We start from the raw sequence: 14,095 nt of genomic DNA, 5'->3' as shown, positions 1-14,095 counted from the left end.
AGCTAAGCCGTTGACAGCGTTAACGCAAAAAGGGAAGAAATATGAATGGACTTCTGAGCAGGAGAGTGCATTTCAATTACTAAAGAAGAAGTTAACTACGGCGCCTATTTTATCGTTACCAGAAGGGAACGATGATTTTGAAATATATTGTGACGCTTCGCGACAAGGTTTTGGTTGCGTTCTTATGCAACGGAAGAAAGTTATTGCATACGCATCCCGACAATTAAAGATTCACGAGCGGAATTATACGACGCATGATCTAGAACTGGGAGCAGTCGTGTTTGCATTGAAGATATGGAGACACTACTTGTATGGGGTTAAATGCACTGTGTTTACTGATCATAAAAGCCTTCAACATATTTTTGATCAAAAACAGCTGAACATGAGGCAACGTAGGTGGGTTGAGTTAATAAATGACTATGATTGTGAAATTCGTTATCATCCCGGGAAAGCGAACGTGGTGGCCGACGCTCTAAGCAGAAAGGAACGAGAACCAATTCGAGTACGAGCGATGAACATAAAAATTCGCATGAATCTCAACTCACAAATCAAAGAAGTTCAACGAGAAGCACTTACTAAAGAAAATATAGGAAATGAAATAATGAAGAAGTATGAGAAGCAACTCGTTATGCGGGAAGATGGAATTCGATATTTTGCAAATCGTATTTGGGTACCGAAGTTGGGTGGATTAAGGAAGTTGATATTGAACGAGGCACATAAGACAAGATATTCGATACATCCTGGAGTTGGAAAGATGTACCAAGATCTTAAGACGCATTATTGGTGGCCTAATTTGAAGACAGACGTTGCAACATATGTTGGGAAATGTTTAACTTGTTCCAAAGTCAAAGCAGAACACCAGAAGCCATCAGGGTTACTTCAACAACCAGAAATTCCAGAATGGAAATGGGACGGTATTACCATGGATTTCATCACGAAGTTACCAAAGACTGCCTGGGGATACGACACCATTTGGGTGATTGTTGATCGTCTCACCAAGTCTGCACATTTCTTGCCTATAAAGGAAACGGATAGAATGGAGAAACTATTACGATTGTATATAAAGGAAATTGTTTCAAGGCATGGAATACCTATTTCCATTATATCTGATCGTGATAGTAGATTTACCTCAAAGTTCTGGCAATCACTACAGGAGGCCCTAGGAACTCGTTTGGATATGAGCACCGCATATCATCCGCAAACCGACGGGCAGAGTGAAAGAACAATTCATACTCTTGAAGACATGCTCAGGGCATGTGTGATCGATTTTGGAAACGGATGGGATAAATATTTACCATTAGCAGAATTCTCGTATAATAATAGTTATCATGCGAGCATTAAAGCTGCGCCATTCGAAGCATTGTACGGAAGGAAGTGTAGATCTCCTATCTGTTGGAATGAAGTAGGAGATCGACAATTAACTGGTCCCGAGATCATACATGAAACTACTGAAAAGATAGTACAAATCAAGGAGAGATTGAAAACAGCCCGTAGTCGCCAAAAGAGCTACGCCGATGTCTGAAGGAAACCATTAGAGTTTCAGATCGGTGACATGGTTATGCTAAAGGTGTCACCTTGGAAAGGTGTAATACGTTTCGGTAAAAGAGGTAAACTGAACCCAAGATATGTAGGCCCGTTCAAGATCATCGAACGCATTGGACCGGTAGCTTATCGACTCGAGTTACCGCAACAACTCGCCGGAGTACATAATACATTTCACGTCTCGAACCTTAAGAAGTGTCTTGCAAAGGAAGACCTCACCATTCCTCTTGAAGAAATTCAAGTTGACGAGAAACTACAATTCATAGAAAAACCAATCGAGATCATGGATCGTGAAGTTAAACGGCTCAAGCAGAGCAACATACCGATCGTTAAAGTTCGTTGGAATGCACGAAGAGGTCCCGAGTTTACTTGGGAGTGAGAGGATCAAATGAAACAAAAATACCTGCATTTGTTTCCCAATGACGCAAAATAGGTACGATTTTAAAATTTCGGGACGAAATTTATTTAACGGGTAGGTACTGTAATGACCCGGACTTTTTCGATCAATTTATACTTATAAGATTAATATTTACATAAATTAAACCTTACCAACATGATAAGCAATCTAAATTGTTGAGATTTATGTTTTTGAAAAGAGTTTTACACAACGTTTGACCGTCCAATTTGACCGATGATATCACGAACTATATAACATACGATAATTATACGTTTATGTATATATATGTATTTATATATATTTAACATGATCTAAGGATGTTTAACATCTCATTGGGTACTAATAACAATGAGTTATAAGTATATTTTGAAACTACTAACTTAAGTTTTCAAAACGATAACTATACGTAACGTTCTTCGACATAAATACTTATAACCTATAATACTTATACATGCATCGTATAGATATGTATTTTATCACTTTTAAAGGGCTTACATACATAAAACAATATAAGTATATTTACAAAAGATAGCTATATTTGAATCCTCGTTCCGTTTTCTCAAAGATTTCTACACGTATATCTAGGGTATATGTACCCGTATCATACGCAGCTTCTAGATGTATTTACTATTGGTATATACCAATAAAAATCTGCTCCTTAGCAGCCTTAAATGATTAAGAAACATGTGGAACCAACCATTTGTCAAGTAGCATGAATTATTTAGCAAGAAAACAAAGTTAGGTATCTTTTTTTTCCTTTATAACCTAAAAACGTTTTTATGCATGCACACCATTTCTTCACCCCATTTTCTCATACTTACACTCCCATTTCTCTCTCAAAATACTCTTAACTTCATACTTGATCATCTCCAAGCATTTTCCCCATCATTTAGCTTCAAAAACAACCCTTAATCATCATAAGAAAAACCATACAAGAACACTTCAATAATCCTTTCAAGAATACAAGTTTACTTCCAACCTTTCAATCCCACTCCACCAATATTTTATCCCAAGATTATTTATTATATTTTCCAGTAGCCTTGTCCAAGTAACTTGAGGTAGTAATCTTGTTCATAACCTTATTCGATTCATATATATATAGCTATCTTATTTTGTGGTATAAAAATTTAACAACAAGAACATAGTTTGAATGTTTTCAAACTTGTTTGCAAACTAAATAGATCCTTCTAACTTAACTTTTAAAATACTTCAAGACCTGTAATATAACTTAAATATATGCTAATTTAACAAGGTATAACTTGGTTTTTCAAAGAACACCTTAAAAACTGTTTTTACGACGTCGGAGTGCAACCAGGGGCTGTTTTGGGTTGGATAATTAAAAACCATCTTGAACTTTGAATTGGAGATTTATATTCTGGAAAAATGATATTTCTTATGAATATGTTAACACATAAAAATTTCATGATTTAACTCAAAGTATAAGTATTTTTAGAAAAATAATCATTTAAGGTTGTTTACATGATGGAAAATGATTAACTTCATAAGTTTCACTAAAGTTTGACCTATGACCTGTGATTTCGAATACAAACTAAGGTATTTACAGTTCATAGTCTTAAAGAGGGACTCGATCCAAGGAAGTGGCAAGTTGAACCAACGAAAACGGAGTTGTAACGAAGAAACTATGACCAAAACGAGATCGGATATCTAAGACTAGTTTAGCTACGAAAATAATTGGAGAAAATTAAATAAATCACATCTTTTTAAAATAACATGATATTTTATATATATGTACTCATAATTTAATTTTATATGGTTCAGGATCACCCGTAAACAATACGAGAAGATTAATCATAAGATCCCATGATTGTACGCAACACGTCATTTGACAACACCGGTACTTTATGTACGCAACACGTCATTTGACAACACCGGTACCGTGGGTCAAGATTAATCTCGACCAATACATATACGATGGGGTTTTATTTATTTCGTTGGGGGTTTTATTTATTTCATTGCGGGTATATTAAACATCTAAAAATGAACCATTAAAATTGAATTACTAACAACGAACTGCTAACTACGGACTAAGGAATTATTCAAAGTATTAAAAGTATAACAAGTATATATATGTGACGTTTGTTTAAAAAGAAAAGGTATTGATATATTATATATGGATAGGTTCGTGATATCAACCGGAGACCAAGTCAAATTATATATATATATCTTCAAGACGAAAGTGAGTATATAGTCCCACTTTTAAACTCTAAGTATTTCGGGATGAGAATACATGTATTTTATGTTTTACGTTATGGACACAAGTAACTGAAAAATATATTCTACGTTGAGTTGTACCACTGGCATATTCCCTGTAGCTTGGTAACTGTTATTTACAGCGGTATTGTAAACGCGAATCCTGTTGATAGATCTATCGGGCCTGACAACCCCAACCGGACTGGACGACCAGTATTCAACGGTTGCACAGTACTTCGTTTTGTGACTACACTTGGTACGGTGTAGTAAGATTTCATAATAAAGGGAATATGCGACGTGATTAAATGTTAAGTATGGTTACCAAGTGCTCAACCACTTAGAATATTTTTATTAAACTGTTTATATACGAAATCTTGTGGTCTATATATATATTGCTGCCGGCACTAAACCTATATCTCACCAACTTTATGTTGACCTTTTAAAACATGTCTATTCTCAGGTGATTTCTAAAAGCTTCCGCTGCATTATGTTGAATTTGAGCAGGATCTTGCGTACGTATATTTGTGTCAAAAATAAGACTGCATATCCAAGAACTTGTGTTGTAAAATATGCTAGAAATAGTGTTGTTATCATCATTTGTAAAGTTTGTAAGTCGAAGATTATCGCTAAAAGATAATCATCTTTATTTCGTCCAAAGCTTGTATCAAAAATAAGAATCATGGTTTGTCATTGCTTTAGGGTATAAATTGTTGGAAAATCGTGTGTACTTTTAAATCAGATAAACGCAGCGGATAGTTAAAATAATAATCAATTATTATTTTATAAACCATTTACAAAATTAAATATTCATATATTTAATTTTAATAAAACATGCACATGATTAACGATCCCAAAGATTCAGTTACACCACTAATAATTGTCAAAATACGTAATTCACAAAGTGAGTAAACGATATACCTTTCTTGAAGAAACTGATTGAAGGAGAGAAACATACGATCAAAAATATGACCGTCTCTTAGGATAGTCCACACTACACTTTCAAGCAACGTCAACGGATGTTAGTCCAAACCCCAAGTAACATATTATAATAATCATATTATTATAATAAAACATTGATACTCCCTGCAGGTGATTTTTCAAAATGAAAACAAAAATTGTACTATGCCTTTTGTTCTTTTGTGTCAACTAACAAAAGGACTTCATAAAATCACTCCGTATTATTTTCAAAAGGAATCAAAAGAGATGGTTTTCTTTCTTTAGTTTTCTAGTGACTCACACACACTGTTGTAAACGGCGTCCGTTCCGTCTGTTGCGACGCCCGTTGCGGCGTTTTGGTGAGTAAACCGTTTCGAACTCGTCCCGTTTTCTTATAAGCCGGTCAACTGTCAAAAGTCATGTCAAATGCAAGAAAAATTGGGTCAACGCCGGTCAAAAGTCTGAAATTCTGTTAAAATCGGTCATAAGTCGGTCATAAGTCGGTCAAATCAATCAAAATTGACTTAGTTTAGTATTCCATTTTGTATTGTATTAACGCTAATAGCAATTATAGGTACAAACTTGTCAACGAAGTTTTTTTAGCTCTAAAATATGTGTAAATATATATTTATATATATAAAAGTCAACATTAGTCAACATCCGTTTCGACCCCGTCTCGACCCCATTTTTTTGTTGCGATGTTTTGAGGTCGCTACCGTTTCTGCCCCGTCTCGCGTCTTTTTCAACCTTGCTCACACACTCTCAAAAAATCAATCAATGCTTATATTTATAATATGTGTAAAAGTAAATATTGAATTGTGAAGTCCGTAAAACAAAACGCGTACAAAGTTATTTTGTTTCTATCTATATTTTCATTTCCAAAATCCATTTCTTTTGATTTAGTTTTTAAAAAGTCGTATTTCTCAAATACTTTAGGGGTATGTTATGTAACTTATAATTAATAATTTCTATCATATCACTTTCATGTGAATAGTAAATTAATTAATTTCGATTTACTATTTTGTTACTTGAGTAATATATATACATTATATATATATATATATATTTTATTTGACGTCTCGGTGTATATGTGTGTGACCCCGAAGGCTCAAATGAAGTTAGCCATATAGTTATATGTTGTACCTTGCACATTAATCCTACAGACTCCCACTTGTGCATGGCACAACACCAAGTAACTATACAAACAATGGTAAGCGTCTAGCAACACGTCATTGTCCCCAAATTCATGTGAGGGTAGTTTCTCGAAACTGTTTATGGTAAGTTTTAAATGTCATTCATCCTTTTTGTTTCAGATACTTTAGTTAAACTTGAGATATGGATCATCGGTCATTCTCATTTGTTTAACAAATTTGTTTCTCGATTTTAGAACTGAATTAGATCACCAAATTAATTAAGTATCATCTTAATTACATCTGGGAGCGGCCACACAAATATCTTATTCATTCATAGAGGAGCTCAAAAAGTATCTAACTTCAAACATTTTAGAGGAACTGATGTGTTGAAATGTGTGCAGTAGTGCTTAGCTTATTCTTCAACTTTTAAATTTATAAAATCTTTATTTAATACACTTTAACACCCTAACGAGCAAAAAAACCCGATCAGAGGTAGTATGTAAGGTTATCGTCCCAAGAGAAGTGTGGTAACGATAAGAGTTGCTTTATTATTTAATTCTTTTTAAAGAATTAAAGATATATTTTTATGTCTTTTATGGGATAGATTTCTCTTAGGAAAGAGTCTGCTTTTAAAGATAAATAAAATAAGAATTGAAGATTCAAAATAAGATAAAATAAAGATACAAGTAAAGATACAAGTGATTACATGGACAATCAATTCATACGGAATTCATATTAGATAAGTTTCATAACTTATATTAACACAAAGTAGAATAATAATCATAGACCAATTATTATCCCTTAATAGGTTAAACTAAGTGTTGCATAATAATCAATAAGTAGGATTTAAAGCATATGCTAGATATGTGATGTGCATAACTAACATCTTAATTCTTCATGTTTAATTCAATTACATGATACATACCAATCTTGTGATGAGGATCAATATGAAAATAGACTGACAAATTATATAAGCTATTAAACACCAAGTAGATCAACTCAATTTACTAGCTGAAAGTCAATTACTACTAAGTTTTCATGCAATCATTAATTAAACAAATCCAAACGAAGGATCTTCGATTAAACCTAACAATATCAACTTCTATTATATAAGCGTAATTCAAATCAAATAAGTTTATCACTATTAAACTCTTTAACTTAGTTGCATGCAATTCAATTTAACAAGTTTGATGGACTAGATCTAAACAAGTAGCATGAATCAAATAATAGATTTATCAGATCAATGACTAATCAACCTTAAAATCATGTTATTTAATCATTAAGCATGGCAAATAAGTGTAATCAAGCAAAACAGATTCGAACCAGTTTAAATATCATTACAGAAACTCAACCATACAGACCTAGAAAAGAACCAGAAACTGCACAGAATGAAGCACGAAGCTGGCGGCTTCCTTCACACCAAGCCGGCGGCTTGGGTGTGAAGCCGGCGGCTTCATCTGAATCCCAGATGAAGTCTAACTTTCATCCACGTAATCACTATGAACGTTTAGTTCATAGTAAAAGACGAACAGAAACGAATACAGAAAATATAATAGACAAAACAATAAATTAAAGATAGAATCATACCTTGAAAAGAAGGAAGCTGTAAAAATATTTGAATAAAATCTCGAATCTTGATTACAAAAGAGTAAATCTAACCTAAGGGTTTAGAGAAAAACCCTAAAAAACGACCTATCTACTTCTAAACTTTTGAACATATGAAAACTGAGACCAGGGGCTTCAATTTATAGGATTCTTGGGCGGTGGCCAAGATGGCGGCTTCAGTGGGAAGCCGGCGGCTTGCCTTGAGTCGGTGATTCCTCGTGCAAGTTAAACTTAATCAGCAAGTCAATTCTTGTAACCGTCATACTGAAGCCGGCGGCTTCATTGCCATGCCGGCGGCTTCACTTGATTTACCGGATCTTTCTGATTTTATCTTGATTTTGTTTCCATTTTTACTTGAACTTGATCAATAAGTTGAGAAAACGTGTCAACCAGGCCGGCGGCTTCATTTGGAAGCCGGCGACTTTCTTTGCCTTTTTCTTGATCAACAAGTTCTTTCAATTTCTATCGATTCTGGAACATTCTGGTACTTTTATCCTCAAAGCCGGCGGCTTCCTTAGAACCATGCCGGCGGCTTCATACAGCCGATTCTTAATTTTCTTCATTTTTGATCCTGTTTAATACATAACTTGGACATAATCATTAGAAATACCTTTTTCCCATTTTTACCCATTTTAGTGTGTTTTGGCATCAAAATGACTCAAAAATACTAAGATAACTCCTCGAAATGTTATCAAAAAACTGTATAATTTAGGAGTTATCAAATTCTCCACACTTAAACCTTTACTTGTCCTCAAATAAACCTTATAAATTATATCATGGGTATTAAAGTAAAATTGCAAAGTTAAAAGTATGTCTTAATAAGAAGTTAGTATTTATTATTCATCAGAACTAGTCTGAACCAGACCAAGGATTACAAGTAATCCTAAAGGTTATTAAGTCAGATTTATACAGTTTGGTCATCATTGGACTCTTTTGTTTTCTAACTTTAAAAATGTGTATGGTTCTCATTGGAACTCTTTTCTTTTGTTGGCCTTCATTGGGCTCTTTTTTCTTTTCAACAATTGCTTTTAGCAATGTCTTTTTCTTGGTCCCAATTTGGACTCTTTTGATGCCTCAGTGGTCCATGCTTCTTATGCCATATGGTAGTGGCTATAAGCTTGCACTCGTTTCACAATTTTTGGCTTTTAACTTCTTATCTTAAACAAGTAATCCGATCTCGAAATTAAGAGTAGTTCTATTTATTATCATTAAGATTAAGTTAGTAGAAAGACATATATTTGACTAAGAATTTATACTTTCGAAAAATCGAAAAATTTTAAAATTATACCCATTTTGCAACCTTTTCGGGAAAATTTGATAGTATCTTTTATAATCTTTTTCAAGTTATTAATCACTTCCCTCCTCACACTTAGATTATGCAATGTCCTCATTGCATTTATAATAAAAGAAATGAAATAATTAAATAAAGGACATAATTAAAAATAAGGGAAAGAGTGATGTTACTCGATTTGTAGGATCATAGAATGATTTGCGAGCACTTTTGCGGACTTCTTTTGAATTGAATAAGTAACTTGACAAAATATTAAATAACACAAACATAATAGGAACATAATTCTTCATCACTTAAACATTTAAATACTTAGGAGCTATATTGCTCTTACATTCATAATAAAGAAATAAAATAAAAACACTCGGACATAATATAGTCCTAATGAACATATATAAAGGGATAGGTAGTTTTGATTATAGAGTCGTTTGCGCGTCTCTTTTCTTCTTACGGAATTACTCCTTAGGCTTATTCTCTTCACACTTACTTTTTTCATACTCATTTAATGCTTTAATTTGTTGCAAGAAATTCAATGTGATGTCAAGACCCCTACGAAAAGACATTTCAAATGAAACACTCAACTCATGGAATATGTTTTCTCACTTCAGTGCTAAGTTTATATTGATCTTTTATAAATTCAGTAACAATTCTATACACAGTAAAGTCATCATCTTCTTCTTTATCAACTTTAACCATTTTCACATTAGAGCGAGGAACTTTGGATCTTGGAACTAACAGAATAGATTCAAATATTGCACCATAACGAATAGTTAACGAATTATCAGCATAATTAATGGTAGCACGAGCGGTAGCAAAAAACGGAGATCCTAAGATTAAAGGAGTTATCAGATCTTCTTTCAAGTCCATCAAAACAAAATCAATTTTGTAGAAAGCATAACCAACAATAACTTCAACTTTTTTAACAATCCCCAATGGCTCATGTAAACGACTATCAGCAAAACAGACATTTTCTTTGATTGGTTCCAACGATGGTAATCCTAAGCGATTATAAACGGAAAACGGCATAACGTTAATGCTAGAACCAGTATCAGCTAATCCCATAACTAGAATTGGACCACGAATTAAACAAAGGATTTGAAATTCCGCAGGATCAGTGCACATAGCAACAAGAACTTCAGGTGATGAATACGGATCTACCGGATTGATTGTGAAGGAATAAAGAGGGCGGAAACCTTCCTTTCTTCTTTCTTCCAACTGTCTCATAGTATCAGCCAACCAATCATCTTTATCTTCACATTCCAATTTTTCAAATTTTTCACTATTAACTTCATTATTTTCATCAACCTTTTTATTAACTTCCTCTTCCTTCTCATCAAACAACTCATGCATGAAAATTACCTCATCACGATCAAGACCTCAAACCTTAGCATTTTTTGACTTATCTTCTTCAGTAGCAGTTAACTTCTTTATTTCTTGATCATATTCTTCCTCTACCATATCAAATTCTCACAAATACTTCAAACCAGGTTCATAAACATCAACCCTATTTATTTCCCTAATAACATTCACCTTTTCAAAATGAAATTCTTTAGAAAATTCAGATTCAACCGGAACTTTACCCTCGGCAAGTTTGAATAACTTAGTTACATTGCGCTCTAAGTTTTGAATGGACGCTTGATGATTATTTTGTACTTGGGAAAGTTAAGCCTTTATGTTATCATTAGCTAAATTTTGATTTTTGATGAAAGTGAGGATGCTTTCTTCAAGATTAGATTCTTATCATTAGAAAAATATGGAATGAAGGGTGCTCTAACAGGAAAGAAATCAGGTGGGTTTTTATTATTAGCAGGATAAGGCATATTATAATTATTACGGTAGTTCGGGTTTCCTTGAAATTGATTAACATATGAAACATTCTCAACTTGCTCCATGGTAAGACTAGCAACACAATCTTTAGTAGCATGAGGACCTTGGCATTTTTCACAACCTACCTTAATCATATGCATTTCCTTAGTAAGCTATTCAATTTGCCTTCCTAAATTACCCAATTGCACATTCATAGATTTAACCATATCTTCAGAATCAAAACTAACAGATTTTACCGAACGAGAAATATCTAAGTCTTGGTGCCATTCATGGGAATGAGTAGCCAACTTATTAATCAGAGTTTCAGCTTCTTTGGCAGTTTTGCTCATAATGTTTCTTCCAGCAGATGTATCAATCTCTCTTCTCGTAGCAATATCACAACCCTTATAGAAAGTAGTTACCTTTTTAAACTTATTCAAACCATGTTGCAGACAACCTCTAAGCATTTGACCAAATCGAACCCAAGCAGAATAAAGAGACTCGTTAGTTTTCTGACAAAAATTAGCAATTTTAGTTTGAAGGGTGACAGTTTTAGACGCATAAAAGAATCGAGTGAGAAACTTCTCAACCATCGTATCCCAACTAGTAATATCTCCTTCAGGTAACGAGTTTAACCATTCCGTAGCTTCATCTTTTAGTGACCATGGGAAGAGACGAAGATAAATAATATTACTCTCCACATTATTAATGTTAAACAGATTACAAATATCTTTAAAATTCCGAATGTGGGCATTAGCATCTTCCTTCTCCGTACCCCTAAATTGATTATCTTTTAGCAAATGAAAAATTGGACCCTTAATATCAAAATTTTCTTTTATTTTGGGTTGAGTAATAGCATGACCTAATCCTTCCCGACAAGCTTTCATTAACGCTTCCATTGAATCAATCATTTTAATTTCTGAACCAAAAAAAGATCCCAAATTAGAATCAGGACTAGACGGAGGGCTAGATAATGAATCATCACTAGAAGTAGTTCCTTATTGGAAATATAATTTCTTAACAATTTTTGAATCCTTAGAAAGTTTAAATAATATATCAGGATTTGACAACGTTCTTTGTAAGACCAGTTTCTTGGATCGAGTAATCATGTGATCTAAAATCATGAAAAGAAATGTTTTAGGAGAAAATCTTTTAAGCCTTAAAGGATTTATATATTTAAGTTTTCTATTTAAGAAATATCTTAGGATATAAGTAAATTTTAAATTAATAAATATATTAAATATTAAAGACGTAATTAATAATATAAATATTAAATAACAACTTTTATCGCATAACGACGAATAATCAAACATACACGGCCTATTGAATCTTTCAATACTTAAGTGACCCGTCAGCGTCTAGGTTCGGGCAGGAGCCTTTAAATCGGAACCCCATCAACCCTCTCCTAAAGGAAGACAGTCATCACCCATTTTCAAGAAATATCAATAGTATATCCAATCTCCATATTTACCGCGCTACACTTCCCCTAAAGGAAGGTGCTTCACTTCCCCGGCAGCGGCGCCAAAAAGTTAATGTGTTGAAAGTGTGTGCAGTAGTGCTTAGCTTATTCTTCAACTTTTAAATTTATAAAACCTTTATTTAATACACTTTAACACCCTAACGAGTAACAAAACCCGATCAGAGGTAGTATGTAAGCTAATCGTCCCAAGAGAAGTGTGGTAACGATAAGAGTTGCTTTATTATTTAATTCTTATTAAAGAATTAAAGATATATTTTTATGTCTTTTATTGGAAAGATTTCTCTTAGGAAAGAGTTTGCTTTTAAAGATAAATAAAATAAGAATTGAAGATTCAAAATAAGATACAAATAAAGATACAACTAAAGATACAAGTAATTACATGGACAATCAATTCATACAGAATTCATATTAGATAAGTTTCATAACTTATATCAACACAAAGTAGAATAACAATCATAGACCAATTATTATCCCTTAATAGGTTAAACTAAGTATTGCATAGTAATCAATAAGTAGGATTTAAAGCATATGCTAGATATGTGATGTGCATAACTAACATCTTAATTCTTCATGTTCAATTCAATTACATGATACATACCAATCTTGATATGAGGATCAATATGCAAATAGACTGACAAATTATATAAGCTATTAAACACTAAGTAGATCAACTCAAGTTACTAGCTAAAAGTCAATTACTACTATGTTTTCATGCAATCATTAATTAAACAAATCCAAACGAAGGATCTTCGATTAAACCTAACAATATCAACTTCTATTATATAAGCGTAATTCAAATCAAATAAGTTTATCACTATTAAACTCTTTAACTTAGTTGCATGCAATTCAATTTAACAAGTTTGATGGACTAGATCTAAACAAGTAGCATGAATCAAATAATAGATTTATCAGATCAATGACTAATCAACCTTAAAATCATGTTATTTAATCATTAAGAATGACAAACAAGTGTAATCAAGCAAAACATATTCGAAACAGTTTAAATATCATTACAGAAACTCAACCATACAGACCTGGAAAAGAACCAGAAACTGCACAGAATGAAGCACGAAGCTGGCAGCTTCCTTCACACCAAGCCAGCGGCTTGGGTGTGAAGCTGGCGGCTTCATCTGAATCCCAGATGAAGTCTAACTTTCGTCCACGTAATCACTATGAACATTTAGTTCATAGTAAAAGACGAACAGAAACGAATACAGAAAATAAAATAGACAAAACAATAAATTAAAGATAGAATCATACCTTGAAAAGAAGGTAGATGTAAAAATACTTGAATAAAATCTTGAATATTGATTACAAAAGAGTAAATCTAACATAAGGGTTTAGAGAAAACCCCTAAAAAATGACCTATCTACTTCTAAACTTTTGAACATATGAAAACTGAGACCAGGGGCTTCAATTTATAGGATTCTTGGGCGGTGGCCAAGTCGGCTGCTTCAGTGGGAAGCCGGCGGCTTGCCTTGAGTCGGTGACTCCTCGTGTAAGTTAAACTTAATCAGCAAGTCAATTCTTGTAACCGTCATACTGAAGCCAGCAGCTTCATTTCCATGTCGGCGGCTTCACTTAATTCGCCGGATCTTTCTGATTTTATCTTGATTTTGTTTCCATTTTTACTTGAACTTGATCAATAAGTTGAGAAAACGTGTCAACCAGGCCGGCGGCTTCATTGGGAAGCCGGT

Source organism: Rutidosis leptorrhynchoides, chromosome 5, assembly GCF_046630445.1.
Source record: "Rutidosis leptorrhynchoides isolate AG116_Rl617_1_P2 chromosome 5, CSIRO_AGI_Rlap_v1, whole genome shotgun sequence".
In the NCBI taxonomy this organism is placed as follows: domain Eukaryota; kingdom Viridiplantae; phylum Streptophyta; class Magnoliopsida; order Asterales; family Asteraceae; genus Rutidosis; species Rutidosis leptorrhynchoides.
The sequence above is the reverse complement of the archived record's forward strand: the minus strand, read 5'-3'. Positions refer to the sequence as shown.